Source organism: Salvelinus sp. IW2-2015, linkage group LG7, assembly GCF_002910315.2.
Source record: "Salvelinus sp. IW2-2015 linkage group LG7, ASM291031v2, whole genome shotgun sequence".
Taxonomy (NCBI): Eukaryota; Metazoa; Chordata; class Actinopteri; order Salmoniformes; family Salmonidae; genus Salvelinus; species Salvelinus sp. IW2-2015.
The window spans coordinates 26,180,844-26,197,910 of NC_036847.1; the positions used below are offsets into that span (position 1 = coordinate 26,180,844).

At 44.8% G+C, this 17,067-nt stretch overlaps 1 pseudogene; it reads left to right on the plus strand.

The window, feature by feature from the left end:
- Positions 1–17,067, plus strand: part of LOC111966117 (plexin-A2-like) — a 90,088-nt pseudogene that overhangs the window by 52,531 nt on the left and 20,490 nt on the right.

The following is a 17,067-nucleotide window of genomic DNA, read 5'->3' on the forward strand; positions in this document are numbered from 1 at the left end:
TTCCCTGGCATCGAGGACCACCCTGTTCTCAGAGAACTGGAGGTATGGAGGGAGAGACAAAATAGACAAAGAACAGTATGGAGGGGGGATGGGAGAGGGAATGAGAAATGAGGAAAGGAGAGACAGAGTGAGGAAAAGGAGAGTGAGAGAGAGCTTCCACACCACCCCTGCAGCATGCCCTCCATAAGCAGCACAGTGCCAGGGGGAGACTGACACCCGTATGTCGTTCTGCCTCTCTGTCCTCTGGCCTCTCTCTCACACACACACACACACGCAGGTCCCAGTACAGTTTCCCGACGTGCGTCTATTTCACCCACCAGCGCGTCCTTCATCAGGAGTAATGAAGTGGGTAATGTCCTGTTCACTGGCAGCCCTGGGACCTCCTCTACTTGGGACAGACTGACTGAAACACACTCCACGGAGTCCCTTTAATACTCTGCTATTCTTTATAGGGGAGTACAGGGTGGGTGTGAGTCGCTGGATGAGTTGACTTATTAGGGTACATAGGATGGGTTGTAAGCTGAGATCTCTAACAGGACAAAGTATGCAGGCTTATTAGGGTCAGCCTGTTGACTGTATGAKGGTGACATGGTGTGATAGTGAGGAGTTGTTCAGGGAGGATTAAAGGTCCAATAGGAACAGCAGAAAGTACTGTATATGCCCCTTTATGATCAACTGAGCGTAAGAAAAGCAGTAGTGCAGTTCTGTCCCGCATGGAACAATCTGGGTGTGTATGAAGGTGTTTAAAGTAGAACTCTTAACACAGAGACCATGTGTTGTCATGTGGCATGTTAACCCTTTGTATCCCGTCCTGTATGTCCTAGGTGTCAGGTAACGGTCAGCTGAGCACAGAGAAGGCTCTGAAGCTCTTCGCTCAGCTCATCAACAACAAGGTGTTCCTGCTGACCTTCATCAGGACTCTGGAGCTCCAACGCTCCTTCTCCATGCGTGACCGCGGCAACGTGGCGTCKCTCATCATGACGGCGCTGCAGGGCAAACTGGAGTACGCCACCGAYGTGCTCAAACACCTGCTCTCTGACCTCATCGACAAGAACCTGGAGAGCAAGAACCACCCCAAGCTGCTGCTGCGCAGGTAAGAGACATACAGATTCATACACATTTATACATGTACACACACTTACATAAACACTTACACTTTCACACACACAGATGCATTATGCATGTACRCACATACACACACATCTATGCACACACATACAGTATGAGCACATCTGCTGTGGGCAGAATGGAAGGGGAAGTAGAGATAGTGGAGCTGGAAAACAGTGGGAGGATGTTGTTAAAAGATGATGGAGTGTGGATCAGAGAGGTGCATTCTACCACTTGTATTGATTCCATTCATCAAAATTCGTTATATGTCATATGTAATATGTAATATGTACTTTATTTACAATGGCAAGATATTAATTTTTAGCAACAAGTACTTGTCTAGTATCCTTTCAATTATCAGCCAAGATGGAGAGTTGTAGTCTTATCTCTCTCTCTCTCTCTCTCTCTCTTTCTCTCTCTATCTCTCTCTCTTTCTCTTCAATGTAAGGGCTTTATTGGCATGGGAAACATATGTGAAGTAGATAATAAACAAAAGTGAAATAAACAATGAAAATGAACAGTAAACATTACTCACAAAAGTTCCAAAAGAATAAAGACATTACAAATATCATATTATGTGCAAATAGTTCAAGTACAAAAGGGAAAATAAATAAACTTAAATATGGGTTGTATTTACAATGGTGTTTGTTCTTCACTGGTTGCACTTTTCTTGTAGCAACAGGTCACAAATGTTGCTGCTGTGATGGCACACTGTGGTATTTCACCCAATAGATATGGGAGATKATCAAAATTGGGTTTGTTTTCAAATTCTTTGTGRGTCTGTTTAATCTGAGGGAAATATGTGTCTCTAATATGGTCATATTGGGCAGGAGGTTAGGAAGTGCAGCTCAGTTTCCACCTCGTTTTTTGGACAGTGTGCACATAGCCTGTCTTCTCTCAATAGCAAGGCTATGCTCACTGAGTCAGTCACAGTGGTCTCTCTCTCTCTCTCCCCCCCACCCCAATCTCAATCAGTCTGAGAGTACACGACTGTACCACTGTCAGTCTCACTTATCCTCTAAACTCTTAAACGCTGGCTCCTCATCAAACATTCAGCAGCAGCTTCTACTTTACTTTTCTCTTTCTGTCTCCTGTCTAGATTGTTTTCGACAGGACTCAGGGCCATGTACTATATCTTTAAATATAGAGTCCTTTTACTCTTTTACTAGAGTAAAGGCTGCCATCTTTGTATCGTTTTATAGGCGTATGGATGGGTTAGCAGGGGACCAGCAGAACTGTCACAGTACGCCTTAACCCCATCTCCAGAGAGGAGAGAAGAGAGAGGCAACAAACAGAGGAGAGGAGAGAGATGACAGATAGACAGAGGAGAGATGAGAGAGGCAACAAGCAGAGGAGAGGAGAGAGACGACAAACAGAGAGAGGAGAGAAGTGAACAGACAGAGAGAGGAGAGAAGAGAGAGGAGAGAAGAGAGAGGCAACAAGCAGAGGAGAGRAGAGAGAGATGACAAACAGAGGAGAGAAGAGAGAGGCAACAAGCAGAGGAGAGAAGAGAGAGATGACAAACAGAGAGAGGAGAGAAGTGAACAGACAGAGAGAGGGGAGAAGTGAACAGACAGATAGAGAAGAGAAGAGAGAGACAAATGACCTGGATTATGCTGTTATGTTATTTAAAATGCCAGCCGCCAGCCCGACACACTCCTAGCTGCCCCGTAGTTTCCTTTATCTCCCGTCATTAGGAACACAATGGTTTAAGTCCTGCTGGTCTGGCCTTCAGGCCTGAATATTCCTTTAGTTTTTTAAACATTACCTTCCATTTCTTCAAAAGAATTTAAAGGATTACCAATTTGACACACTATTTCTTTTCTCTTGACGTTTTTCTTGTGGCTCATTGTGGCAAAGGTACGGTTGGCTGACACACCGAGAGGTGCGAGCTGAGTCATAAGCAAAGAMAAATCCTCATAGTGACTGAAATTGAACATATGTGTAACCCACAGTAATGTGTTGTTGTCATTAATGGGGATGGTTGAGGAATAGGACAGCTCTGTTCTGCTCTGATGGCAGCTCATCAATTAGCAGTTGATAACAGGACGGCTGGGCCTGAACCATCTCTACCTATTAGTCCATCTCTGCCTTCCATCGCTTCCTCTACTGATGTAGTCTGTGACGGTGTGCCAAAGATCACCCGTTTCCTGATATACATAGGGTGCAATTTAGGACACAACTGTAGAGATACATCTACACTTCCCTCAGGAGCCTCTACACTACTTTACATTTCAGTCATACACTTCCCTATGGCCCACGTGGAGACTTTAGCAGCTACTATCTCTCCCACTGTGACATGTACAGTACAGTCATCCATCCCATTCAGCCCACACAGATAGKGTGCACCCCAAATGGTACCCTATTTCCTACATAGTGCACTACTTTTGGCCAGAGCCCTAGCGAAGTGTAGATAAAATGTTTTTTCTCTATAGTTGTGTCCTAAATGGCACCCTATTTCCTATATAGTGTGTGGCTTTTGACCAGGGCCCATAGGGGTCTGGTCAAATGTTGTGCACTTTGTAGGGAATAGGGTGCCATTTGGGACTTATACTATATGTAGGCCCATGGCAGTGTACTGTACAGTATCTGAGGCAGCAGGAGGAGCAGTAGTTCTATAGTAGTGTATGACCATGTAGTATGAGTTATTATTGACCTGCCACAGCACCGGACCTAGTTTACACGGTCAGAGAGCGCCACCACACATGTTTTATTTATTTAACCTTTATTTAACTGGGCAAGTCAGTTAAGAACAAATTCTTATTTACAATGATGGCCTACCTGCGGGGACGGGGTATAAGAAAAAAACATTTTAAAAAACAACATATAAATATAGGACAAAACATATATCACGACAAGAGAGACAACACAACACTACATAAAGAGAGACCTAAGACAACAACATAGCAAGGCAGCAACACATGACAACACAGCATGGTAGCAACACAACATGGCAACAACATGGTAGCAACACAACATGGTAGCAACACAACATGGTAGCAACACAACATGGTAGCAGCACAACATGGTAGCAACACAACATGGGACAAACATTATTGGGCACAGACAACAGCACAATGGGCAAGAATGTAGAGACAACAATACATCACACAAAGCAGCCACAACTGTCAGTAAGAGTGTCCATGATTGAGTCTTTGAATGAAAAGATTGAGATAAAACTGTCCAGTTTGAGTGTTTGTTGCAGTTCGTTCCARTCRCTAGCTGCAGCGAACTGAAAAGAGGAGAGACCCAGGGATGTGTGTGCTTTGGGGACCTTTAACAGAATGTGACTGGCAGAACGGGTGTTGTATGTGGAGGATGAGGGCTGCAGTAGATATCTCAGATAGGGGGGAGTGAGGCCTAAGAGGGTTTTATAAATAGGCATCAACCAGTGGATGACAAGTTTACAGAGGCCGAATGGTAAAGAACATCTAGCCACTCGAGAGCACCCTTACCTGCTGATCTATAAATGATGTCTCTGTAATCTAGCATGGGTAGGRTGGTCATCTGAATCAGGGTTAGTTTGGAGCTGGGGTGAAAGAGGAGTGAKTACGATAGAGGAAACTAAGTCTAGATTTAACTTTAGCATGCAGCTTTGATATGTGCTGAGAGGACAGTGTACTGTCTAGCCATACTCCCAAGTACTTGTATGAGGTGACTACCTCAAGCTCTCAACCCTCAGAGGTAGTAATCACACCTGTAGGGAGAGGGGCATTCTTCTTACCAAACCACATGACCTTTGTTTTGGAGGTGTTCAGAACAAGGTTAAGGGTAGAGATAGCTTGTTGSACACTAAGAAGGCTTTGTTGGAGAGCATTTAACACAACATCCGGGGAGTTGCCAGCTGAGGATAAGACTGTATCATCTGCATATAAATGGATGAGAGAGCTTCCTACTGCCTRAGCTATGTTGTTGATCTAAATTGAGAAGAGCGTGGGGCCTAGGATTGAGCCTTGGGGTACTCTCTTGGTGATAGGCAGTGGCTGAGACMGTAGGATGAGGAGGACTGAGGGGACTTCTCTTTCTGACAGGGCAGTTGAGGATCATTACTGACTGGGACCTTCATTATTGAGGCCGTCTCAAGCAGAGAGCTCCATTGATAAGAAGAACTGCCACGCTAGCTAGTGCCCAATCACACCACAGAGAGTGGGTGAGGGAGAGGATAGGGAGATGGGGAGAAGGGGGAGAGAGGGAGTGGAAGGGAGAGAGGGAGGGAGGACAGAGAGGAGGATGGAGAAGAGAGTTGAACGCGGACGGAGAGCATTGACTTTATGTCTACTGTGATCTACTGTGATCTACTGGGATCTTGTATGCAGTGGCGGATTTAGGCATAGGCAGACATGGGCAGCCAACCCAGGTGCAGCATCTTGCTAGGGGGCGGCATGGGCAGCCACCAGGGCAGCATCTTGCTGGGGGCGGCATGGGCAGCCACCCAGGTGCAGCATCTTGCTAGGGGCGCATGGGCAGCCACCCAGTGCAGCATCTTGCTAGGGGGCGGCATGGGCAGCCACCCAGTGCAGCATCTTGCTAGGGGGGGCATGGGCAGCCACCAGTGCAGCATCTTGCTAGGGGGCGGACATGGGCAGCCACCCAGTGCAGCATCTTGCTAGGGGCGGCATGGGCAGCCACCCAGGCAGCATCTTGCTAGGGGGCGGCATGGGCAGCCACCCAGTGCAGCATCTTGCTGGGGCGCATGGGCAGCCACCCAGTGCAGCATCTTGCTGGGGGGCGGCATGGGCAGCCACCCAGTGCAGCATCTTGCTAGGGGGCGACATGGGCAGCCACCCAGTGCAGCATCTTGCTAGGGGGCGCATGGGCAGCCACCCAGTGCAGCATCTTGCTGGGGGGCGGCATGGGCAGCCACCCAGGTGCAGCATCTTGCTAGGGGGCGGCATGGGCAGCCACCCAGTGCAGCATCTTGCTTAGGGGCGGCATGGGCAGCCACCCAGTGCAGCATCTTGCTAGGGGGCGGCATGGGCAGCCACCCAGGGCAGCATCTTGCTAGGGGGCGGCATGGGCAGCCACCCAGTGCAGCATCTTGCTAGGGGGCGGCATGGGCAGCCACCCAGGGCAGCATCTTGCTGGGGGGCGGCACGGGGCACCCGCACAAAAACAATTGTGTCATTTGTGCGATCGGTTTTCTATCGCTCATTTGCACGTCACGTCAATGATATCATGTCACCGTGTGGGACTGTGGGTCAATTAACCTTGTTGGAGTGGGCGTCCTGATTCTAGTTTGTGAGCTAGGCAGGCTACTGGGAAGGTCTCCCACTCAGAGGTACGAGATGGGGAGGGGGCGGGGGTAGGTTGACCTCAGGTCTCTCCACTGGAAGCCCGAGATAGAGGGAGCGGGGKAGTCTATCAAAGAGCGCAGTACAGTACTAATGCAATTAGTTGTGCARTTTAGTTTGTGTTTCTTGTTTGAAGTGCAATAATGTAATAATCAGGTTCTCTTCTTTATAAGTGTGTTATTCTATTTGTGTAATATAGGATTTGTGCAATTTAGTTTTATTTGTGTGTTTTTGTTAGCAATAGGGTAATAGTGTAATAATTAGATTATCTTTTTTATTTGTATTTATATACTACAGTTTTTCTATTTGTCTTTGTTACTTTTTTATATTTATGAGTCTTATTCTTGTATATATTTATATAGTTTTAAATGTTATGATTATTTATTTGTGTTGTTCCAAATGTCTGAGTAAAAATGACAGTTAGTGCAGAATGGTGTTGGGTGGGGGGCTGAAGGGGCGGCTCGCCTAGGGAGCCATACAAGCTAGAACTGCCACTGCTTGTATGAAAGGCGTTTCTGGGTTAACAAGGTGCATTAGACATGCAGCACGCATGCTCACGCCGTAATTAACATTTAGTCTGCTCTCTGTCTCTCACAACTCTCTCTTTCATCACACATCTGCTTTAAGACCAGCTTCACATCAAAAGGTTCATCATTTACTTACTGATGGTATTTCACTATTTTATCTATTCTTTGTAGATGTATAAATTATTATATGCACACTGTTCAAACAAAGGTTATTTAACCTTATACTTGACCTGTAACGACAATTTATAATCCTATAATACCATGTATTGAGTTTAAGAAAGGGCTACTGAATCCTTCTAGAAATGTCTCTCAGGGAAAGAAAGAGCAGGAGCAGAATCTCATTGAGGGAAACTGCATAATACCCTGAGGGCAGCGTGAGCTGTGTGGAAAAACAAACCATGTTGTATATTATGGGAAGAGTTAAAAGAATGTCACACACACGCACACGCGCACACGCACACCGCACAACACACACACCACAACACCACACACACACAACACACACACACACACACACACACACACACACACACACAACACACACACACACACACACACACACACACACAACACACAACACATCACATTGGACTCCTGTCCTAGGTTATATTATGAGTATAATGAGGGCTGCCCGAGGCATTGCAGTTTATATGTTATTATATTTTCCCAGCAGTTCAGACTAGAATCTATATTTCAGTCAGTAACCTCTACAACATCCTATTAGAACATATAGCCTGTATAAAACATACACTGAGTATACAAAACATTAGGAACACCTGCTCTTTCCATGACATCAACTGACCCGGTGAATCCAGGTGAAAGTTATGATCCCTTGTTGATGTCACTTGTTACATTCACTTCAATCAGTGTAGATGAAGGGAAGGAGACAGGTTAAAGTTACATTTGTTAAGATTTTTAAGAGGGTGAATAGGCAAGACAAAACATGTAAGTGCCTTTGAATGGGGTATGGTAGTAGGTGCCAGGTGCACCGGTTTGTTTCAAGAACTGCAACACTGCTGGGTTTTTCACGCTCAACAGTTTCCTGTGTGTATCAAGAATGGTCCACCACCCAAAGGACATCCAGCCAACTTGACACAAATGTGGGAAGCATTGGAGTCAACATGGTCCCACATTCCCGTCGAACGCTTTCGACACCTTGTAGAGTCCATGCCCTGACGAATTGAGGCTATTCTGAGGGCAAAAGGGGGAGGTGCAACTCAGTATTAGGAAGGTGTTCTTAATGTTTTATACACTCAGTGTGTACAGAGCCTTCAGAAAGTATTCATGCCCCTTGACTTATTCCACATTTGTTGTGTTACAGCCTGAATTCAAAATGTATCAAAAAAAAAAAAATTCTCACACACAATACCCCATAATGACAAAGTGAAAACATGTTTTTAGAAATTGTTGCACATTTTTTTAGCATGAAATACAAAAATATCAAATTTACATAAGTATTCACGCCCTTGAGTTAATACTTCATAGAAGCACCTTTGGCAGTGATTGCAGCTGTGAGTCTTTCTGGGGAAGTCTCTAAGAGCTTTACACACCTGGATGGTACAATATTTGCACATTATTATTAAAAAAATTCTTCAAGCTCAGTCAAGTTGGTTGTTGATCATTGCTAGACAGCCATTTTCAAGTCTTGCCATAGATTTTAATGCCGATTTAAGTCAAAACAGTAACAAGGCCACTCAGGAACATTCAATGTTGTCTTGGTAAGCAACTCCAGTCTATATTTGGCCTTGTGTTTTAGGTTATTGTTCTGCTGAAAGGTTAATTTATCCCCCTGTGTCTGTTGGAAAGCAGCCTGAACCAGGTTTTCCTCTAGGATTTTGCCTGTGCTTAGCTCAATTCCATTTMTTTTTATTTTAAAAACTCTGTAGTCCTTGCCGATGACAAGCATACCCATAATAACATGATGCAGCCAAATATGAAGAGTGGTACTCTTTGTCCCAAACATATTCAGGACATACAGTTAATTTCTGTGCCACATTTTTTGCAGTTTTACTTTAGTGCCTTATTGCAAACAGGATGCATATTTTTGAATATTTTTCTTCTTTTCAATCTGTCATTTAGGTTAGTATTGTGGAGTAACTACAATGTTGTTGATCCATCCTCAGCTTTCTCCTATCACAGCCATTAAACTCTGTAACTGGTGAAATCTCGGAGCAGTTTCCTTCTTCTCCAGTAACTGAGTAAGGAAGGACRCCTGTATCTTTGTAATGACTGGGTGTATTRWTATTCAATGTCTACTTTATCATTTTTTTACCCATCAACCAATAGGTACCCTTCTTTGCAAGGCATTGGAAAACCACCAGGCATTGGTCTTTTTCCTTTATTTAATTAGGCAAGTCAGTTAAGAACAAATTCTTATTTTCAATGATGGCCTAGGAACAGTGGGTTAATTGCCTTGTTCAGGGGCAGAATGACAGATTTTTACCTTGTCAGCTCAAGGATTCGATCTTGCAACCTTTCGGTTACTAGTCCAACGCTCTAACCACTAGGCTACCTGCCGCCTTTGTGGTTGTATTTGTGGTTGAAATTCACTGCTCAACTGAGGGACCTTACATACAGATAATTGTATGTGTTGGGTACAGAGATTAGGTAGTTATTCAAAAATCATGTTAAACACTATTATTGCACACAGTGAGTCCATGTAACTTATTATGTGACTTGTTAAGCACATTTTTATTCCTGAACTTATTTACGCTTGCCACAACTAATAGGCTGTTTGAATACTTATTGACTCAAGACATTTCAGCTTTTCACTTTGTATTAATTTGTAAAAATGTCTAAAAACATAATTCCACTTTGACATTATGGGGTATTGTGTGTAGGCCAGAGGCACAAAATATCGATGTAATACATTTTAAATTCAGGCTGTAACAACAAAATGTGGAATAAGACAAGGGAGTTTTTCCTAGCCACCGTGTTTCTACATCTGCATTGCTGGCTCTTTGGGGTTTTAGGCTGGATTTCTGTATAGGACTTTGTGACATCTGCTGATGTAAAAAGGGCTTCATAAATACATTTGATTGAGTGTGAATACATTTTGAAAGCACTGAATTGTGCTGAAAAAGGTGTGTTTGTGCTTTTCTAATAACCAATTTCTGTGTTCATGCAAGTGACTGATTGAACATGCCTGGAAAGAATCCTCAATATCAGTATCTGCAATTTAGCAGTACGCCCAGACCCTTGTTTTGAGAACGAAAGATATCTCAGTTTCAATGTATCAGCTTAGAGAGGCCTCGTGAGGTATTGGTCTGTCACATACATGACCCAGTATTGGTCGGTCACATGAATGAAGTCAACGTTAATGATGAATGAATTATGAATGATGAATAAGCTAAATCATGAAACATAACTGTGTATATAAGAGATCTAACGGGACTGCCCCGGTGGAGCTCCTGATCAAAGTGTACTTGGTGCATTGAGTTGTTTGGAACCTCTCCAGCGCGCTGATAATAAAGAATGATTCATTTAAGATTGACTTTGAGTGTCCAAGTGTAGAATTTCAATGACTGTATATTATGGGGAATGTCAACAGAATGGCACAGAGTGTACACACACACACACACACACACACACACACACACACACACACACACACACACACACACACACACACACACACACACACACACACACACACACACACACACACACACACACACACCTGTCTTTGTTTATATTATTAGTTATAATGGGGGATTGGTGCTCTCCTGGCTGCCAGAACACTTTATATGTTATTATATTTTCACACATTCTAAATTCCAGTCATTAACATCATATTAGAACATATAGCCTGTATAGAACATGTTTCTGATGTGACTAATCCAAATTAGAGAGAGAAAAGGTTCAATGTACGGCCCAGAGATACAGGCAATGGTCATGGCTTTATATAGGAACTATATTCATACTTCCCATGTTGTTTTAAGGATCTTTTTAGATTCTGAGAGTATGCTCTCAACATTAATAGTCTAGAAGTGATGKTCCCCTCCCTCAGTTGAAGTGTAGTCTGTCTACTCGTGAGAGTCTACAGCACAAACATTAGATGGTTTTTCCCCTAAAAGCTTTCTGAACATGGTATCTACGTTTTGACAATTTGTCAACTTTAGGCTACTTACCTTCCCATTTTAATTTGTTAATCTGCTTTTAAACCTTTTAGTCAGACAAATGTTTGGTTGTAAGTTTGTTTCATATTGCTCTCTTTCACGTTCTCTTTCTCTGTGTTTCTCTCTTTTTCTCTGTTTCTTTCKCTCTAATTCTCTCCATCTCTTTACCTAGCTTTAACCCTTTCTTTCTTTTTTTCTCTAGAGACATCCTTAATCCTTCTGTACTCTATAATGATCCTTACCTGGATATGTTGCATCGATCTCTCACTCCGTCCTCGGTCCCACTCTCTTATAGCGTTCTGTTTTCTATCGCCTTGAGTCTTTTCACTCTTGTTTTGTCTTCAGCGTTTTTCTAATGGCATTCCCGTCCATGCGGAGCGCTGCTAGAATACAATGGCTTAATACAGAAAGAGAATGTTGTGTTTAGCACTATTCCATTCTGAAGACATTCCACAGCCGACTAATCGGTCCCCCTCAACCTATTTATCAGCATCAAGCCCCAGTCTTAATGCACTGTAGGATAATGAAAATGTTCATTAATGGAACTCAATTAAAAGAGCGAGGGAAGTGGAGATGGGAGGATGGAGAGATGGGGGAGGAGGAAGGAAACATAGTGAGGAGTCTCAGTGAACCATTGAAAGGAGCCCCAACATGGCCCCGCACAAAGGCTTTTATTTGACTTTCCTTCTACAGGGACTTGCTGGGCTCATTAAAACCCTTAATAGGTTCTATTAACACACAATCCACTGTGAGTCAGAGGAGGGGCAATGAGGGGGAGGGGAGGATACTTCTCTGTGGAGGAGAGAGGGGAGCAATTATGGAGGGTATGTGCACTTTGTCCAAAACACAATATTTGTATGTTTATTCAGCTTCGGTCCGTATTGATTTTGAGGATGAAGACTTTAGTAGAGAGCAGTAGTAGAGATGAGAGATGCAGTAGGTGGATGCACGTGTGTGTGTGAGTTGGTGTGTGTATCAGGGGTTGGAATCGAAATGATTTCCCAATCGTTCTGTTCCCCTATTTGTTTCGTTCTGTTCCAGTGTTCCGACCAGCATAATGAGTTCTGAACCGGTTTGAACCCAAAAAAGTACAGCTTCATATAGTTCCTTTTCCTACATTTTTGAAACTCTTGAAAACAACATAATTTTTACATTGAGCTTATTAATTTACTCCACCAATAAGGATAGAACAGCTTGCTATAAAACGGGTAAGCTAGTTCTTTACATGTTTGATTGGTTAATAAGTGCAGGTGGGAGATGCAACTGAAATTGTATGGGTGGGAAGAGAGCGAGAGAGACGCGTGGACATGAGGGGCTTGGCTTGAGGCGCTGAACATCATGACGTGAGTTGAATTGCATTTAGGCTACTAACATCATAACTTCACTGAATTACATAATTATAAACTAGACATTAGAGATATTTTTGGAACCAAAAATTACATTATTAACCGGTTCTCAAGATTTGAAAACAATGGTTTCATTTTGGAACACTAGAGGTCACTTTCGTTCCCGGTTATGGTTCTGTTTCTTCCCAAAAAATATGTTTGGTTCTGTTCCCTGAACCGGTTCCAACCCCAGGTGTTTATAGAAGAGGGCACAATCATACACTCCTTCGGCTGTCAGTAGTGCCTCTTCCTCTCATCCTGCAGCTGAAATGGGGTGAACAAAACGCCACCTTCCATCAACCTGGTGCATCCCACATCAAATAAGCTGTCACAGARAGAGAGCTCCAGCCCATCCTAGCAAATACCTCTCCTTATCCATGTACACCACTGTTCCTCGTTACAGCCCCAGCCACTATTACCCCGCCTGCAGCCCAAAGTAATCATAGTCATTTCCCGCCACATTAAGAGGGTCATTTTCACAACGCCGCACCAAGTAAATTGGCAACAGGCTCCTGTATGGCCCTGTAGCTGAAGGGTGTGGGGTGGGATGTGGGGTGGGCCGGTGACAGTCACGATATTGTGAAGCACAGTGATTCTCTGACWACTCAGAAACACACACACACATACACACACTCAAGGGTACTTTGATTGGGGACAAGATGCTAGTAGCATGTCCAGGTGGGAGCTGAGGTAATCACATAGTCACGCTATCAGTTGGACAATAGTCAATGAACTGTTTGTGWGGAGAGGAGAAGCTTAGGCTGGTGATGTGGAGAAAGGAGGGAGTCCGAGGAGGAAGAGAGTGTGTACTTGTGCTTTCCCTGCACGGTTAGCCCAGCTCTCAGAAGATGAAGCATTGCAGTGTTGGTATTCAGGAATAGTACTGTTGGTCCTCTGGAGGAGGGAGGGGAGAGAGARTAACCCTTTCATCTATTTTTTATGCTCGTTAACTACTACTGTCTGGCTGCTTTTTCTTCTCTTTCTCATTCCTCCTCGTTCTACTGGTTCTTCCTCTAATAAGTCCATCGTTTTCTGACTCTGCCCTGAAATAGTTTTGGAGCTATTTGGGAAAGGTTACATWRGCATTAAAAAATCCACATMATTTTCCCTCTTTCTTCAGAACGGAGTCCGTTGCAGAGAAGATGCTCACCAACTGGTTTGCTTTCCTTCTTCACAGATTCCTCAAAGTGAGTCTAATGCAACCTCCAGTTCACCAGTTTTAGTATACCAGGGTTTTATAAGAAGCGGCAGTTGAAATACATTTTATATCCTTAATCGATATGTGTTTTCTCTCTGTCTCTCTCCCTCGCCTCTCTCTCTCCAGGAGTGTTCTGGTGAACCTCTGTTCATGCTATACTGTGCCATCAAGCAGCAGATGGAGAAGGGGCCTATAGACGCCATCACAGGAGAGGCGCGCTACTCCCTCAGTGAAGACAAGCTCATCAGACAGCAGATAGAGTACAAAACTCTGGTCAAGTACCATCTCAGCAATCCACACAACACACAGACAGACAGACAGACAGACAGACAGACAGACAGACAGACAGACAGACAGACAGACAGACAGACAGACAGACAGACAGACAGACAGACAGACAGACAGCAGACAGACAGACAGACAGACAGACAGACAGATTCTACTGACTCCACATACACTATACCCCCCCCCCCCACCACACCACAACACACACAACACACACAGGCACACCCTGACCTCCTCTCCTCTCCTGTAGATCCTGAACTGTGTGAACCCGGACAATGAGACAAGCTCCTGAGATCCCAGTGGAAGGGTGCTGAACTGGACACCATCACCAGTCAAGGAGAAAGATACTGGACGCCTGCTTATAAGAAACATCCCCTACTCACAGAGGCCCCGCGCTGTCGACAATGGACCTGGGTAGGATAAGACACACACCAACACAATAAACTACAAACACACACACAAAACGGTGCTGCAGACACACAACACACACACACAACACATAGGGATGACATACACACACACACGCCTCTCCCTAGTCTGACAGACAGGCCCCCCCCACACACACACAGTCTGCCACCCACTCCACCCCCAGAGCCAACACTGCCTCTTTCACCTCTCCTCACCTCTCCTCCCCCCTCCTTCCTCCTCCTCCTCCTCCTCCTCCTCTCTCATTGCTCTCCCTTCACATGAGAGAGAAAAATAACCCTCAATCAGAATGCTAATCAAGCAACAACACCACGGGGACAACCTCTCTCTCCATATCATCACTAAGGTAACACTAGGGTGTGTTGGCAGTGGTCTCCGGGCACAAAGTAATACATTCCAGTCAACAGAGTGAAAAATCAATGATCACTACCTGTGCCCGTCACGGCCACCATTTCCACATCAACAACCATATTATCGTTTCTATTATCAGACGAAAAGCTGTCAATGTGCCCATCACTCCCCACCCTCCTCTTCCCCCTTCTACCTTCTCCCTCTCCCTCTCCCTCTCCCACTCCCTCCTCCCCTCCTCCCTCTCCCACTCCCTCTCTTCCACTCCCTCTCCTGCCCACCCTCTCCACTCCCTCTCCCTCTCCCTCTCCCACGTCCCTCTCCACTCCCTCCTCCCTCTCCCTCTCCCTCTCCCCTCCCTCTCCCACTCCCCTTCTCCCTCTCCCCCCATCTCCCTCTCCCGCTTCGCTTGAGTCACTTTTTCTGGAAAGGATTCTCTCTCTATAAGGAACCTTCTTCCTCACGGTGTGTGTTTTTCCCACCGTGCGACACAAGTATCACTGACACCAATTACGCCGGTGATGCTGAGTGTCTATACAAATTGAAATTGTTTGTGTGTAATGTTTAATTAAAATGGCCATCAATCCGGGCGGGAGCCGTCTCTCTGGTCTCCTAACCTAGCGGAGAACACAGAGTGCTCTCTGTGTGTGTCTGCAGAACAGAASGGCACAACGAATGGCTGTGGATACRGCTTCATTTGGATAATGTGTTTTCTCAAGAGTCCTTTGGAAGCTTGTGACGTCTGTGTGCCTCTCCTCTCCTCAGTGAAACCAAGGCAAATGAAGACGCAGTCAGAGAATAGCTTAATGGTTTTGGACTCATCTTGCTTGAAGAAGTAATGGCTATTATAGCAGTCTTGGTAACACCCTTAGAGACAAACAGATAGAATTGTCAATCTCTTTAAACAGTAGAACAGTGTTGTTCAGTCATTTGAATTGGTTATACTGTAGGTAACTCAGCTCACACCACATAAAAAAGGCATTACTGTAAGATGCAAAGGCTTCAATAGTGAATGGATAACACAGACTAGAGAATATGTGTGTATGTTCTTGTGCACACTATGTGTGTGTGTTTGTGCAYGTGCATAGGTGCGTGTGTGTGTTGGTGTGTGTGATTGTGTTTCTGGCTGTGTGACTGACGCAGAATCCCTTCTCTCTGGTCCCGTCAGAATGGCGTCAGGGGCGGATGGCCCGCGTGGTGCTGCAGGATGAGGACATCACCACCAARATAGAGAACGACTGGAAGAGACTCAACACACTCATGCACTACCAGGTACAGTGAACTGATCTATGTTATGTATATCTAGACTCAACACACTCATTGATTACCAGGTAGGGTTATCCCATCTACATCAAGTTTATATTACAGTCTGTTATGGTACAGTATCTATGTATGTCTCTCTCTGGAGGTGATGGGATTCAGCTGCATTATGAACGCCCATTCTATACAGTAGATTATGGAAATGCAATGTATAGACGTTTATAGAAGTTAAATGACCCAAGCCCACTCAAGTGTACTGTAGGGGAAATGTAATGTTCAGACTCCTGACTTTGAGACGTTGAATCCTCCTCCTACAGACCTCCTCCTCATTAGAATTCACTAGTCTGGTTTGATCTGATCTGCATGACTCACAAGTTAGAGAATAGAGAAGAGATGCGAGAGTGATGTGTGTGTGAAATTTTTGACATTCAGATTTACACTCACCCCCTGTGACTCTGCTAATTCGCACACGTGAAGAGGGACCGACTGAGATGCATAGGAATTCATGGAACTCCTATCAACCAGAGATACTCTGCTATTTATTTGCCTATCACATGGAGATGATCGTGTACGATACCTCGGTTATGGAAAACAGACCACCTCCATCGCCCCAGCTCCGTGCAACTGAAATGAACCAGAACAGAAAATGCATTTTAATTGAGACTGTACAGTAGCTCTTTATTCAGTAGTACCTTTGCAAGTTTGAGCCTCATGGGAACTGAATAATCTCTAGGACCCCCCCCCCCCCCACCACACACACGACACATATTTTGTCGGCCAGGCAGAGGAGATAATAGGCTTGATGAGATAGAGCCTGGCTGATTGTGATTTTAATCTCTCGTTGATATCTTCCCCTGTCAACAGCCCCGCCTCTTGTACTCTCTTATCTCCAACCTTGAACCTCTTCCTCCCTCTCATACCTCTCTTTTCATCAGCCCAAGCTCTTCCTCTCTTCCCTCTGTCTCCGTCTCGCTCTCCTCCTCTCTTTTCATCAGCCAGCTCCTTTCTTATCTCTTGTATCTCCCTGTCCTCTCTCTCTCTTTCTCACCCGCTGCTCTTCTCTCTCTCTCTATCCCCTCCTCTCTTTTCATCTAGCCCAGCTCTTCCTCTCTCTCGATATCC